We start from the raw sequence: 17,386 nt of genomic DNA, 5'->3' as shown, positions 1-17,386 counted from the left end.
CCAAGGACAAATTAGCTAGCAACAGCAAGCTAGCTAAATAGGACAAATTAGCTAGCAAGTGCAAGCTAACTAGCTAAATTGCCATACATGTTTAAAGCTTTTCGACCTGTCCCCAAATTAATGTAATTGGTTCAGTGTTTGTTTTTATATTTTAACCTGTGTGTCGTGATCGCGTTTGGTGTAGGGGGACAAAATACATTTATGCACGGTAGTGCACGATGGTGCACGCGCGCAGCCGGTTTGGGTTCCGTGTAAGTGTCACATGTTCTCAGTATATTTACACCTGTTCTGAAAGGCCTCAGAGTCTGCAACACCACCAAGCAAGCGGCACCATGAAGACCAAAGAGCTCTCCAAACCGGTCAGAGACAAAGTTGTGGAGAAGTACAGATCAGGGTTGGGTTATAAAAAAATAACCCAAACTTTTAACATCCCACGGAGCACAATTTAAATCTGTTATTAAACAATGGAAAGAATATGGCACCACAACAAACCTGCCAAGAGAGGGCTGCCCACCAAAACTCACGGACCAGGCAAGGAGGGCATTAATCATAGAGGCAAGAAAGACACCAAAGATAAGCCTGAAGGAGCTGTAAAGCTCCACAGCGGAGATTGGAGTATCTGTCCATAGGACCACTTTAAGCTGTACACTCCACAGAGCTGGGCTTTAAAGAAGAGTGTCCAGAAAAAAAGCCATTGCTTAAAGAAAAAAATAAACAAACACGTTTGGTGTTCACCAAAAGGTATGTGGGAGACTCCCCAAACATCAGTCTTCTAGAGATTTGAGACCGGGACGGAGATTAGGAGGCCTGCGTCTTGTGACTGTAGCGTATGTGTAGGTATGAACGGCAGGACCAAATCAGAAAAATAGGAGGCGCAAGCCTGTGTAATACTTTGTAGGTTAGCAGTAAAACCTTGAAATTAGCCCTTGCATTAACAGGAAGCCAGTGTAGGGAGGCTAGCACTGGAGTAATATGATCAAATTTTTTGGTTCTAGTCAGGATTCTAGCAGCTGTATTTAGCACTAACTGAGGTTTATTTAGTTCTTTATCCGGGTAGCCGGAAAGTAAATGGAAAAAAGCTGTGCTAGAAACAGTCTTGATATGTTCGTCAAAAGAGAGATCAGGGTCCAGAATAACGCCGAGGTCCTTCACAGTTTTATTTGAGACGACTGTACAACCATCAAGATTAATTGTCAGATCCAACAGAAGATCTCTTTGTTTCTTGGGACCTAGAACAAGCATCTCTGTTTTGTCAGAGTTTAAAAGTAGAAAGTTTGCAGCCATCCACTTCCTTATGTCTGAAACACAGGCTTCCAGTGAGGGCAATTTTGGGGCTTCACCATGTTTCATTGAAATGTACAGCTGTGTGTCATCTGCATAGCAGTGAAAGTTAACATTATGTTTTCGAATGATATCCCCAAGAGGTAAAATATATAGTGAAAACAATAGTGGTCCTAATACGGAACCTTGAGGAACACCAAAATTTACAGTTGATTTGTCAGAGGTGGTCCGAACATTAAGATCCACAACATTTATTCCATGGGGATAGCTGAGCTGACTACACTGACTGTGCTAGTGGCAGATTCCATTAAGCCTGCTGCCTGGCCTGCACCCTATTTCATTGTGGAGCTAGGGGAGTTAGTGACCTGTCTATGTTGGTAGATAAGATGAGAGCTCCCCTCTAGCTAGGATGAGGTCCGTCACTCCTCTACAGGCCAGGCTTGGTCCTGTTTGTGTGAGAGTCCCAGAAAAAGGGCCAATTATCTACAAATTCTATCTTTTGGGAGGGGCAGAAAACAGTTTTCAACCAGCGATTGAGTTGTGAGACTCTGCTGTAGAGCTCATCACTCCCCCTATCTGGGAGGGGGCCAGAGACAATTACTCGATGCCGACACCGTTCTAGCTGATTTACACGCTGAAGCTACAGTATGTTGCGCTTGGTGACCTCTGACTGTTTCATCCTAACATCATTGGTGCCGACGTGGATAACAATTTAGTGGATAACGTGGATAACAATTTCTTGTTTGTTTCACAAAAAAAAAAAATTGCATCCTCAAAGTGGTAAGCGTGTTATGTAAATCAAATTATAACCCCCCCCCCCCCCCCCCAAAATAGGAAAAATGCCCTTACCACCTGTGGGCGGCCCGTCAGGAAGTTCAGGATCCAGTTGCAGAGGGAGGTGTTAAGTCCCAGGGTCCTTAGCTTAGTGATGAGCTTTGTGGGCACATGGTGTTGAACGCTAAGCTGTAGTCAATGAATATCATTCTCACATAGGTGTTCCTTTTGTCCAGGTGGGAAAGGGCAGTGTGGAGTACGATTGAGAATGCATCATCTGTGGATCTATTGGGGCGGTATGCAAATGGAGTGGGTCTAGGGTATCTGGGAGAAAGCTGTTGATGTGAACCATGACCATCCTTTCAAAGCACTTCATGGCTACCGTTGTAAGTGCTACGGGGCGGTAATCATTTAGGCAGGTTACCTTTGCTTCCTTGGGCACAGGGACTATGGTGGACTGCTTGAAACATGTAGGTATTACAGACTCGGTCAGGGAGAGGTTGAAAATGTCAGTGAAGACACTTGCCAGTTGGTCATCGCATTCATATGTTTATATGTTGAAGTTGAAATGGTGCTGGAATAGTGGAGGCAGTTCCTGTGTTCTTTGTAACTTGCAGTAACTCTCCGTGGTTCTAAATCAATAGTTGTTTACTAGTCCAAAAATGTTGGAAACATTAACTTTCTTGACCATGCTGTAGGACATGTAACTATTTGATACATGCAATATGCTTTGTGGACTTTACTGGACAGAGGTTGTTCTCCGGTTTTGTGATGAAACAAAGGTTTTGTTGAATTTATTCTGCCACTGTGTCTTCTTATTAAGTTATAGCGCAAACAATGTAATTATCACAACACATAGGTTGTAATATTTCTTTTTTTTTCTGGCTTGGCTTCCCACTGTTTTTACCCACGCATCGCTACTGTTGGGGATAGAAGCTGTTCAGGAGCCATTTGGTGTCAGACTTGATGCACCGGTACCGCTTGCCGTGCAGAAGCAGAGATAACAGTCTATGGCTTGGGTGCCTTCCGGGCCTTCCTTTCACACTGCCTGATATAGAGGTCCTGGATGGCAGGGACCTCGGCCCCAGTGATGTGCTGGGCTGTCCGCACCACCCTCTGTAGTGCCATGCGATTGAAGGTGGTGCTGTTGTCATACCAAACAGTGATGCATCCAGTCAAGATGCTTTCAATGTTGCAGCTGTATAACCTTTTGAGGATTTGAGGGCCAAGGGGAAAAAAACAGCGGAAGAGGCGCTGTGGCACCTTCTTCGTGACTGTGCGCGTGGGCCATTTTAAGTCCTTAGTGATTTGGACATGCAGGAACCTGAAGCTCTCGACCCATTCCACTGCAGCCCTGTTGATGTCGATGGGGGCATGCATGCTCACCATCACATAGATATTTTGCGTTGAAATGACTTGGAAACAAAGTTGATTCAAACAGTTTTTGCCCATTAGGATACTTTAAATAATATTGTGAAGTCATATCCATCTGTTCCCAAAATAGAATAGGCCTGTAGGCCAGAACCAGTGGAAGTGACTCGAATTTACCACTGTCACATTTGTAAACCTATCAGGTCCATTTACTTTATTTTACTTCAGTTTTTGAGAGTTGGCGAGAGAGAGAGTTCCCTTAAACGAAACAATACATTTTTGTCTGTGATCCAACAATAAGGACGAACAAGGTGAGGCAGAGCGATCAGAACATCTGAGAGAAGTTTGAGAAAAACAGACTTACAGACTCGAAAAGCAACTCGTGCTTTTGCACAGAGAAGCATCAACAACAGATGAGTATGAAGTGGGAACCAGCTGGGGGAAAAACTGCTATGTAAACCACACTTTGATTCTCTGACAGTGTTTTGGCGCGTGAGTCTCTAGCTGATGCAGTGCTGAGGCGAAAATGCAGCAGGTGCTCATTCCAAAGCGACTGCGGTGGGGACACACATGAACTCTGGCACACCTCGTCATTCTGTGGTTTACTTTGCACACTTACCCTCTACTCGACTTCTGAAACCCACAAACTCAGCTGTAAAACTGCATCTCAGCCCCTGCTACATGCAGCACATTTTCATATCATCTCAATATCTTCCACTTCTTTGTGACTGATTATGGCCTTTGAACACAGCAGCTGTCCCTCTCTTGTATATAGTGTAGTTTTATGTTCCTCTCAAGACATCATACAGCAGGTCCCAGAATCCCATACCCAAGGCCCATGGCCCTACCGTCAACCTCACATCCCCATACTACTTTTAAACAGCACACCATCTCAACATTCAGCACAGAGGTGGGAGGATATATTCAAGGAAGGGATGGTGAAGTTGTTTAACCCCCACAAACATAAAACAACAATGGGGAGAGCACAGAGGTGGGCCTGTTGACTGCCCCAATAGCCCCCCAGTTGATTGGGTTCACCCACCATGGCAGTGGGTGTCTGTGTGGGACCAGGGACCATGACTAAGGAGACATGGTTCGCAGATGACTGGGCCACCCCTACACTGATCCGGGTCACTGGATCAGAACAACACCATCCCCAACTCTGGACATTCACTTCCCCTGCCATGTGAGATATCTCATCCTCTTTCTCGGTTTGTAGTGACTGTTCAACCTTCTAACTCTGTTTCTCTTCTGCCCTTTCTCCACTGGTATTCAATGATGACTTGAGTGGAGCAAGTGATTGTGGCGTAGACAGGGTAAGAGATCCCATGGTTCTGGTGGTGATAGCACCCTTCGAAATCTCCTGAAGGCTTCACAGTTTTCTTCTTTTCTATATTTAGGCATATCTACAGCACTCTGCAAGCAAAAACATACACTCAGGGGTGCAACATTGGTTTTAGAAGTGTGAGGGACAAAACCTTTCGGGGGGTCTGGGGGTCCTACCTAAAGCTAAAACCCTTTTGGGTGTCATTTTGGGGTCACTTTTATTGTAAATATGAATAGAATGTTTCTAAACACTTCTACATTAATCTGGATGCTACTGTACCGTGAATTAATCGTGAATAATATCCTTCCTGTTTGGCCCTGTCCGGGGGTGTCCTCGGAGTGGGCCACAGTGTCTCCTGACCCCTCCTGTCTCAGCCTCCAGTATTTATGCTGCAGTAGTTTATGTGTCGGGGGGCTAGGGTCAGTTTGTTATATCTGGAGTACTTCTCCTGTCCTATTTGGTGTCCTGTGTGAATCTAAGTGTGCGTTCTCTAATTCTCTCCTTCTCTCTTTCTCTCTCTCGGAGGACCTGAGCCCTAGGACCATGCCCCAGGACTACCTGACATGATGACTCCTTGCTGTCCCCAGTCCACCTGGCTGTGCTGCTGCTCCAGTTTCAACTGTTCTGCCTTATTATTATTCGACCATGCTGGTCATTTATGAACATTTGAACATCTTGGCCATGTTCTGTTATAATCTCCACCCGGCACAGCCAGAAGAGGACTGGCCATCCCACATATGCTCTCTCTAATTCTCTCTTTCTTTCTCTCTCTCGGAGGACCTGAGCCCTAGGACCATGCCCCAGGAATACCTGACATGATGACTCCTTGCTGTCCCCAGTCCACCTGACTGTGCTGCTGCTCCAGTTTCAACTATTCTGCCTTATTATTATTCAACCATGTTGGTCATTTATGAACATTTGAACATCTTGACCATGTTTTGTTATAATCTCCACCCGGCACAGCCAGAAGAGGACTGGCCACCCCACATAGCCTGGTTCCTCTCTAGGTTTCTTCCTAGGTTTTGGCCTTTCTAGGGAGTTTTTCCTAGCCACCGTGCTTCTACACCTGCATTGCTTGCTGTTTGGGGTTTTAGGCTGGGTTTCTGTACAGCACTTTGAGATATCAGCTGATGTACGAAGGGCTATATAAATACATTTGATTTGATTTGATTTGAATAATGATGAGTGAGAAAGTTATAGACGCACAAATATCATACCCCCCAAAAATGCTAGCTTCCCCTGTTATTGTAATGGTGAGAGGTTAGCAGGTCTTGCGGGTATGATATTTGTGCGTCTGTAACTTTCTCAGTCATCATTATTCACGATTCATTCATGGTAGCATCCACATTAATGTAGAAGCGTTAGAAACATTCTATTCTTATTTACAATAAAAGTGACTCCAAAATGACAATACATTATTTACCATTTGTTTCATTTGGGCACAAAATAATCTAAAACACAACCTAAACAAACAGCAAATGCATCCAACAAACGTGTAGTCACAAACATGATGTATTCGTTGTGTGCTATGAATGTGGGACAAAATACTTTTTACTTCTTTAATACACATACAAGTGAATTTGTCCCAATACTTTTGCTCCCTTGAAATGGGGGGACAATGTACAAAAAGTGATCTAAAGTCTAAACGGTTCACCCGATATGGATGAAAATACCCTCAAATTAAAGCTGACAGCCTTCACTTTAACTTCGTAGTTATTGTTTGATTTTAAATACACACTTTTGGAGTATAGAGCCAAAATAAGGGAAAAAATGCTTCACTGTTCCATTAATTACGGAGGGCACTGTAATTCATATCATAGGCCTAACAGTACTGTAGAGCTCATTTTACTGGCACACAATATAGCTGGATTTCCCTGTCCTGCCCCTAGAGGTCCACCACCCTGCAGCCCCCCAACCCAACACACCCCACTCAGCTTTAGGATCTTTGTGAAACATTATTGGTTTCAGCTGTGTTAAGTCAAACCTAGAGTGACAACCAAGAACCACAGGCCGGGACTGAGCAGCCCAGAAGCTAGGGATCTCAGCTGACGTGGGCATGTTTGCCTTACAGACTTCTATTGTCATACAATATTCCATATAAGGCATCCAGACCTTATGAAAGTTATCCAGTATACCTTTAATCTTGTAATAAATAAAATCTAGTGATACATAACTTGACATTTCTGACATCCATTGTGACATAGTGGGAGGCTAACCAACCTTCCCATTAAACACCAGCTGGCAGGTGTGTTTACGGACATATTCCATTTTTCCCTATCCCAGTCTGCTGTCCTCACATACTTCAAGATGGCCACCATTGTTCCTGTACGCAGGGAGGCAAAGGTAACTGAACTAAATGACTATTGCAACGTTGCCTCTCACTTCTGTCATCATGAAGTGCTTTGAGAGACTCGTCAAGGATCATATCCCCTCCGCCTTACCTGTCACCCTAGACCCACTGCAATTTGCATACCGTGACAATAGGTCCACAGACTATGCAATCGCCATCACACTGCACACCGCCCTATCCCATCTGAACAAGAGGAATACCTATATAAGAATGCTGTTCATTGACTATAGCTCAGCATTCAACACCATAGTACCCTCCAAGCTCATCATTAAGCTTAAGGCCCTGGGTCTCAACCCCGCCCTATGGAATTGGGTCCTGGACTTCCTGACGGGCTGCCCCCAGGTGGTGAAGGTAGGAAACAATATCCCCACTTCGCTGATCCTAAACACTGGGGCCCTACAAGGCTGCGTGCTCAGCCCCCTCCTGTACTCATTGTTAACCAATGACTGCGTGGCCATGCACGCCTCCAACTCGATCATCAAGTTTGCAGACGACACAACAGTAGTAGGCTTGACCACCAACAACAATGAGACAGCCTATAGGGAGGAGATGAGGGCACTCGGAGTGTGGTGTCAGAAAAACAACCTCTTACTCAATGTCAACAAAACAAAGGAGATGATCGTGGACTTCAGGAAACTGCAGAGGGAGCACCCCCCTATCCACATCGACAGGACAGCAGTGGAGAAGATGGAAAGTTAAGTTCCTCGGCGTACACATAACAGACAAACTGAAATTATCCACCCACACAGACAATGTGGTGAAGAAGGCGCAACAGCACCTCTCAGAAGAAGACATTTCTCAGAAGAAATTTGGCCTGTCACCTAAAACCCTCACAAACTTTTACAGATGCACAATTGAGAGCATCCTGTCGGGCTGTATCCCCTCCTGGTGCGACAACTGCACCGCTCACAACTGCCGGGCTCTCCAGAGGGTGGTGCGGTCTGTACAACACATCACCGGGGGCAAACTACCTGCCCTCCAGGACACCTACAGTACAGCACCCGATGTAACAGGAAGGCCAAATAGATCATCAACAACAACCACTCGAGCCACTGCCTGTTCACCCCGCTACTATCCAGAAGGCAAGGTCAGTACAGGCGCATCAAAGCTGGGACCGAGAGACTGAAAAACAGCCATCACTAACACAGAGAGGCTGCTGCCTACATACAGACTTGAAATCATTGGCCACCCTAACAAATGGATCACTAGTCACTTTATTAATGCCACTTTAACAATGATGTTTACATATCTTGCATTACTCATACCATATGTATTTATACCATCTATTGCATCTTGCCTATGCCGCTCGGTCATTGCTCATCCATATATTTATATATACATATTCTTATTCCATCCCTTTACTTAGATATTTGTGTATTAGGTAGTTGTTGTGGAATTGTTAGATTACTTGTTAGATATTGCTGCACTGTCGGAATTAGAAGCACAAGCATTTCGCTACACTCGCAATAGCATCTGCTAACCATGTGTATGTGGCCAATAAAATTTGATTGGATTTTGATTTTATTTAATGGCAATGCATCCCTTAGCCGCTATAAATGCTAGGGTACACAGTTTCTTCAGATAACAGTCTCCAGTATCAACATTTCCAAGGAAACAAAAACAGTCAGAAGGGAGAATCTGTAAACATGCTGACATAAAATAACATTCTCTTTTCCTGAATACAGCCAACCTTCACAAGAGCATAACATATGCAAATGTGTCCCCTTTTATTTTTTACACCACCAGCAGAGGAATTACATTTCAGAGTGCATGATATTCCATTTCACTGGCATATAGTACGTTCTATGGATGGTCTTAAACTGCAGTTATTTATGTCTGAGATGATATGAACAAGACTGGGCATTCAACCATATCTGTATCCATTCATCATCATCAGTAGTGTCTCCCAGGTCTTCCTCACATTTTTGTTTGACATGTTTTGTGCCATCGGGAAAAGCCTCTATCAACAATTGATGCATTTTGGAAATCAACTTTAGAGGTTTGTCAGACTGCCTTGATATAGTTTCAATCTTTGAAGCTTTTTGCTTGTCCAGTGTCTGCTGCACAAAGGGAATAAAGTGTTGAATCTGCAAAAGTTCACCGTAGCTCCATCACAGACTGGTCTTCCCTGGTTGCCTGACCCTGCTGAGACCCCAGTCACCATATGAACCTGCTCAGATGAGGCATGACAAATAATTACCTTGGTGTACATTTCTACATTATTTTATCCAAGAATAGAAAAAATGCTTCAATAATGGAAATTACCATTATTCCCAGATCCCAGACTTGAGACAGTAGCCCATCCATCAACTCAAGATCGAACTTTGTATCCATTCACTGGTTGTTATAATATACTGCAAAATTCACCTGAGTTCCAAAGACTGGTCTTCCCTGGCTGTTTAGCACTGCTGGGACACCTGTCACCATCTGATCCTGCTAAGACATGATGAGCATAGTGTTGTGTACCGACTCTGCATCAAGACAAATAAAGCCTGTAGAGCTATTTATACCATGTCACTGTGAAAAGTAGGGAATTACCTAGGGGAACTGACATATCAATAACATTACATTGCTATACTGACCCCCCCCCCAAAAAATCTCACATTGTGCTGTCAAAAACTGTCATTTGGACGCTGGTTTCATCATTTGATTCAGGTCTAGACTAGTGTGATTGAGGCAAAAAGAATAGCTACAGTTCGTGAGCTAGCTACCTGGCTAACGTTAGCCAACTTTTGGCTTGCTCTAATGGTATATCAACTGGAAAAAACTAGCCAAGTACATTTACTTCTGTTGAAACAGGACAAAACAAATGCTACAAAAACATTGCCATACCCACAACAGCTGTTTTATACTGCTTCCTGACAGACAACTAGAGACTAGAGCTGAACTGGTTGTGGTAGCTACAGTATTAGCTAGCTAGTTCATTCCCTTCAGAGAGAACTTCAGTCGAGAGGGGATGAAACATGTAGCTAAAGCATTAGTTAATGTTTCATGTCAGTTACACTATGAACTCAGCACTGTGAATATATTTGTTTCTGTTAAGTCAAATAGCAGTTACCTTGCCAGCTACACCAATCATATAAATATTTGTGCTTGCTTCTACAACTCATAGAAAAAGCACACTCAAACAGCTGCTTCTGTTCACATGCTTTGTGGTGTCTGTACTGTCCTAAATCCAGCCGTTTCCAGCCGGTTGATATGCCAAACAGCCTACCCGAGCGCTCTGAGGCATCCATATGGTCCTAAAGCACACCGATGCCCCTTTTTGTATCACAGTGAAAGTTGTGCCCATGCGCGCGCACACACACACACACACACACACACACACACAGACACACGGAGGAAGAAATCAAGCCTGAATAAGATAACAGGAAGAGCCCTTGTGCTGCAGGGAAATATAAAGAACATATCCATTGTGTGTGTGTGTGTATATGTATGTGTATGTGTGTGTGTGTGTGTGTGTGTGTGTGTGTGTGTGTGTGTGTGTGTGTGTGTGTGTGTGTGTGTGTGTGTGTGTGTGTGTGTGTGTGTGTTGGGGGGGGGTGCCCCTGTGTGAGTTGTGTGTCCCAGTACTAAAGGAAGACTACAGATGACCAACTACTGTTGCTTACTTAATTGGGAGAGTCCCCAATGTCTCCTTCACTACCTTTGTTATTTTTTATTTTTTTAATTTCACCTTTATTTAACCAGGTCAGCTAGTTGAGAACAAGTTCTCATTTACAACTGCGACCTGGCCAAGAGAAAGCAAAGCAGTACGACACAAACAACAACACAGAGGTTACACATGGAATAAACAACAGTCAATAACACAATAGAAAAAAAAGTATATACAGTGTGTGCAAATGGCGTGAGGAGGTAAGGCAATAAATAGGCCATAGTAGCAAAGTAATTACAATTTAGCAGATTAACACTGGAGTGGTAGATGAGAAGATGATGATGAAAAAGTAGTGATACTGGTGTGCAAAAAAGTAAATAAAAACAATGTGGGGATGAGGTAGGTAGATTGGGTGGGCTATTTACATATGGACTATGTACAGCTGCAGCAATCGGTTAGCTGCTCAGATAGCTGATGTTTAAAGTTAGTGAGGGAAATGTAAGTCTCCAGCTTCAGCGATTTTTGCAATTCGTTCCAGTCACTGGCAGCAGAGAACTGGAAGGAAAAGCGGCCAAAGAAGGTGTTGGCTTTGGGGATGACCAGAGAGATATACCTGCTGGAGCGCGCGCTACGGGTGGGTGTTGTTATCGTGACCAGTGAGCTGAGATAAGGCGGAGCTTTACTTAGCAAAGACTTATAGATGACCTGGAGCCAGTGGGTCTGGCGAAAAATATGTAGCGAGGGCCAGCCGACTAGAGCAAAAAGGTTGCAGTGGTGGGTGGTATTGGTAACAAAACGGATAGCACTGTGATACACTGCATCCAGTTTGCTGAGTAGAGTATTGGAAGCTATTTTGTAGATGACATCACTGAAGTCAAGGATCAGTAGGATAGTGAGTTTTACTAGGGTAAGTTTGGTGGTGTGAGTGAAGGAGTCTTTGATGTGAAATAGGAAGCCGATTTCTAGATTTGATTTTTAGATTGGAGATGTTTGATATGAGTCTGGAAGGAGAGTTTACAGTCTAGCCAGACACCTAGGTATTTGTAGTTGTCCACGTATTCTAGGTCAGAACCGTCCAGAGTAGTGATGCTAGTTGAGTGGGTGGGTGCAGGCAGCGAACGGTTGAAAGCATGAATTTGGTTTTACCAGCATTTAAGAGCAGTTGGAGGACACAGAAGGAGTGTTGTATGTCATTGAAGCTCATTTGGAGGTTAGTTAACACAGTGTCCAAAGAAGGGCCAGAAGTATACAGAATGGTGTCATCTGTGTAGAGGTGAATCAGAGAATCACCTGCAGCAAGAGCGACATCGTTGATATATACAGAGAAAAGAGTCGGCCCGAGAATTTAACCCTGTGGTACCCCCATAGAGACTGCCAGAGGTCCGGACAATAGGCCCTCTGATTTGACACACTGAACTCTGTCTGAGAAGTAGTTGGTGAACCAGGCGAGGCAGTCATTTGAGAAACCAAGGCTATTGAGTCTGCTGATAAGAATACGGTGATTGACAGAGTCTAAAGCCTTGGCCAGGTCGATGAAGACGGCTGCACAGTACTGTCTTTTATCGATGGCAGTTATGATATCGTTTAGTACCTTGAGCGTGGCTGAGGTGCACCCATGACCAGCTCGGAAACCGGATTGCACAGTGGAGAAGTTACGGTGGGATTCGAAATGGTCAGTGATCTGTTTATTAACTTGGCTTTTGAAGACTTTAGAAAGGCAGGGCAGGATGGATTTAGGTCTATAACAGTTTGGGTCTAGAGTGTCACCACCTTTGAAGAGGGGGATGACCACGGCAGCTTCCCAATCTTTGGGGATCTCAGACGATATGAGGGTTGCAACATTGGGGTTGCAACATTTTCAGAAGATCATTTAAGAAAGAGAGGGTACAGATTACCTAGCCCAGCTGATTTGTAGGGGTCCAGATTTTGCAGTTCTTTCAGAACATCAACTATCTGGATTTGGGTGAAGGAGAAATGGGGGGCTTGGGCAAGTTGCTGTAGGGGGACAGGCCTGTTGACTGGGCTAGGGGTAGCCAGGTGAAAAGCATGGCCAGCCATAGAAAAATGCTTCTGGAAATTCTCAATTATCGCGGATTTATCGGTGGTGACAGTGTTTCTAGCCTCATTGCAGTGGGCAGCTGGGAGGAGGTGTTCTTATTCTCCATGGACTTTACAGTATCCCAGAACCTTTTGGAGTTTGTGCTACAGGATGCAAATTTCTGTTTGAAAAAGCTAGCCGCTTTCCTAATTGCCTGTGTATATTGGTTGTTAACTTCCCTGAAAAGTTGCATATCGCAGGGGTTATTCGATGCTAAGTAAAACACACTGTTTTGCAATAAAGGTCTATTGTAGCCTCAACAATACTCTCTGGGGTAACACCATGGTGTAGCCGGAGAACAGCTCGTTTTTCATCCTCCTCTGGGTACATTTACAAACCTAAGAGGCTCATGGTTCTCACCACCTTCCATAGACTTCCACAGTAATTATGACAACCTCTGGAGTACGCCCTCCCACCTATCAGAGCTCTTACAGCAGGAACTGACATGTTGTACACCCAATCAAAGGATCAGAGAATGAATCTCATACTGAAAGCATAAGCTACAGCCAGCTAGCACTGCAGTGCACAAAATGTGGTGAGTAGTTGACTCAAAGAGAGAGAAGGACAATCGTTAAACCGGTTTGAACAAATACATTTCTTCAAAAATGAAGGAGAAGCAAGAGAGAGAGAGATGCTGCATTCCAAATTCATAGTAGATAGCCCTTAGGCCTAAATCCTCAACCCTTGAATGACTTTTTACATTGTCACATCCGAGTGTGCCTTAAATGTCCCTTGCCCAAGCGAGGGAGAGTGATGATCAGAGAGGCAACGTCCTTGGTGAAATCTTGAAATTGAGCTTTAAAAAAATCGACCTAAATCTATTAATGTACCTAGCAAGCTAACGTTGGCGGCAGGTAGCCTAGTGTTTGGAGCGTTGGACTAGTAACCGAACGGTTGCAAGATCGAATCGCCGAGCTGACAAGGTAAAAATCTGTAGCTCAATGATGGCCTAGGAACAGTGGCAACAGTGTTCTGGGCAAGGCAGTTAACCCACTGTTCCTAGGCCATCATTGAAAATAAGAATTTGTTCCTAACTGACTTGCCTAGTTAAACAAAGGTTAAATAAAAAACATAGCTAGCTAGCACTCCTGTCAGGTAGCTAGCCAGCTACAGCCGGCTAGATAGTTTTATAGTTTGGTCATTTATGCCAATACTTTTCAGAATTACCCAAAATATGGTTTATGAAACTGTTTACGTTTTACATGGTCCTTACTACTAGATTAAGCCAATTTTCCAACACTAAAATCAATATATGTATATATTTTTTTAGTAAGCTAGCTTCATAATCTGACATGCCAATAATCTGACATTCCGTGTTGATTAAATTTGACACTTCGCAGCCACCGGAGTATGACACGTGACTACAGTTTGCATTGAATTGTGGGCCATATCAACTCCGCAAGTGATCGAAGTTCTTCACTTGCTCCCTCGAGCTAAATCGAGGGCCGAGGGGGCAACGTTAGTAAATTGGACCTCCACTTAAAATGGTAATTAAATTACGTCCGGTTTCGACAGGGATTCCCCCAAGGGAAGTGGCTAGCACGAGGGCTGAGGGCAAAAAATGACTTGTTTGGACTGCAGCTAGAGAGAGCTAGCTATATTTCATATTTTTTTCACTTTCACTTAAAAATACACCATGCAGAAATAGCTCCGCCATTTCCTGGTTGCTAAAATTTGAATAGTTCGCTTAATTTCATTTTATGTGACAAATAAAGCAAGTATTGTGTAGAGAATCATTGTACCTTCTAAACTGCTGTGAAATATCATTTCCATAACCAAAAATATTGTATTTTCAGCTTTTTGAAGCTGGTGTACATATCAAAAGTAAATGACTCAAAAACAAAGCATTAGAACGTGAAGCATAAAAATAGCGCACATAAAACAGATCTACCACTTCTTACGCTTGCTTTCAATAATAATGACAGATCTATAACACACATTTCTATGTGAAAGTTACATGCATATTACATGCGAAGTGAATGCAGCTAGCTAGTTTAGCCTACTCAAACACCCAGCTCAAACAGAGAGGGGTGCTGTGTTAGCTAGCTGGCTATGGCTCTTCCAAGTCAAGGTAAGGTTTTATTAATTAAATGCCACCGGGGTCCGCCAGTGTAACTGTTAAACTGCTTGCTGTACAGTTTACTGCATGATCATAGCGAGTTTACTAACGTGTTAGTTGTAGCAGCTACTATATATATATATACAAAAGTATGTGTACACACCTTCAAATTAGTGGATTCGGCTATTACAGGTGACAGGTGTATAAAATCAAGCACACAGCCATGCAATCTCCATAGACAAACATTGGCTGTAGAATGGCCTTACTGAAGAGCTCAGTGACTTTCAACATGGCACCGTCATGGGATGCCACCTTTCTAACAAGTCAGTTAGTCAAATTTCTGCCCTGTTAGAGTTGCCCCGGTCAACTTTAAGTGCTGTTATTGTGAAGTGGAAACATCTAGGGGCAACAACGGCTCAGTGTTAGTCCACAGAAGCTCACAGAAAAGGACCACCGAGGGTTGAAGCGCGTAGCGAGTAGAAATCGTCTGGCCTCGGTTGCAAAACTAACTACAGAGTACCAAACTGCCTCGATGAGCAGGTGTCCACATACTTTTGGTCATGTAGTGGATGTTGACTATGACGTTATCTAATATGGTCTTAATGATGTAGGCTGTGTGTAGCAGTTAGCGGTTATGGTATAACATTTTGTCTTGGAAAGGTTTTTTCGCCTGGTCACAGAATAGTGTGTAGATGCGAGAAAGAATTATACAATGAGCAAAGCGATAATGCTGTTTGTATGTGGCTGCTATGAAAGTGATCTGTATTTGGTGATGATCAGGGGTGTATTCATTCCGCTGATTCTGTTGAAAAATGTTTCTTAAACGGAAGCAAATGGAACGAAACGGGGATAAACATACCTGAATTTGTCCTGAACTGAACTGTTGGACTAATGATTACACCCTACATCAGCTAGATGCAGGAAACAGCATGCAAGGCAGTATTGAATGTGTCACTGTCCGTCCCCTTGATTACTTTTCTCTCTACCGATGTTGTAAATGGTCATTCGTAGGCGCCACACAGATGCTTACGCAACGGCTCGTTCAAAGTCTTTTGTTCTATTTTCGACAGGATCAATTCATCTAGGTCAACCTCACCCCTGACAGGCGGGAGACACCAGGTAGTGCCACAGAGGATGCCATTATATCACCCCCCCCCCCCCCCCCCCGAAGACTGTATGCAATTTCAAAAAGGATCATTTGAGGAGCTTTAGGCTTGAACGTTCCAAACAACACTTTCAAGTTCCAAAATCAACCGAAAACATAAAACGAGCACAGTATGCTACCTCTGTCTTTAGACCCGTTCTGAAGGGTAGGCCTACACATACCTACACTGCAGTGGTGGTCAGTGCTGTTTAAGATTAGGGAGGGTTATTTTAAAAATGTATGAGCATGGCCTTACTTCTATTACAGCATATTGGATGATTGTCATTTATATTCCATTCACCCAGCTCAAAGGAACATCGATAGATTTAGGCTACTACATGATACTCAAATGTTCCCTATACCCATTATGAGGTTGCTTTTACTACACCTTCTTCACTTTTTATTTTCTTGTTCTTATTTACGACAAAGGATGGGGACAGACTGTACACAGACAAGCCACCAAGCCCCCACCCCAGACATCACCGACTTTACCTCAACCCAAGCCTCTCTCTCTCTCTCTCTCTCTCTCTCTCTCTCTCTCTCTCTCTCTCTCTCTCTCTCTATTTCCCTTTATCTCTCCCCCCTCTCCCTGTGAACAATAGAACTGTGGTGGGGACAGAGGAATGTGGGACAGAGGAATGTGAGTGTTTTGGGGCAGTTTCAGCATCTGAACCAGTCTGGAATGTTTGGAAAAAATGAATTACCTCTTTACCTTCAAGCCACGGTCAAGGCCGTTATCACAATAGTAAAAAAAAAAGCTACATGAGCATGTTTGGGGGCAGTTTGACCGACACACACACACACACACACACACACACACACACACACACACACACACACACACACACACACACGTATCTGAACTGAACCTCAGAAGACAGGATGCTGTACCTTGTGAACAGGAAGTAGTACCTTGTGATGGGTTGAAAACACAGGAAGTTCTTATCATCATGCCTGAAATTCTTGCATTGTGTTTTCTGTGAAGACAGAGACACGCACAAGTACACACACACACAACACAAATGACGAATGACATCCACACTAAGGGCCACTGAGATATTAACCATGAATATATGCTACGGTAATTCTCACATACTGACACCAGCTCAGAAAGTGGTTAGTTGGATGAGCAGATACACATGGTCTTAAATTTGATGATAAGTCATTCAGTACTGCAGACACAGGAATATTCCCCACGGGCCAGGCTTTAGCTGCCAATAGACAGCCAGACAAATTACAACGTTCAAATAACTGGAGACCTAGCACCTATAAGCAGAAACAGACAGGGACTGGAGAGAAACTAAGTTAACCAAATTACAATAAAAAAATCAAAATATGAACACAAATGTTTTTCATAACTTCTCGCAAAATCGAACGAGTGACACTG

The sequence above is a fragment of the Oncorhynchus mykiss genome, chromosome 12 (assembly GCF_057628025.1).
Source record: "Oncorhynchus mykiss isolate SJ-2025 chromosome 12, ASM5762802v1, whole genome shotgun sequence".
Lineage (NCBI taxonomy): Eukaryota > Metazoa > Chordata > Actinopteri > Salmoniformes > Salmonidae > Oncorhynchus > Oncorhynchus mykiss.
Note: the sequence above shows the minus strand (reverse complement) of the source record.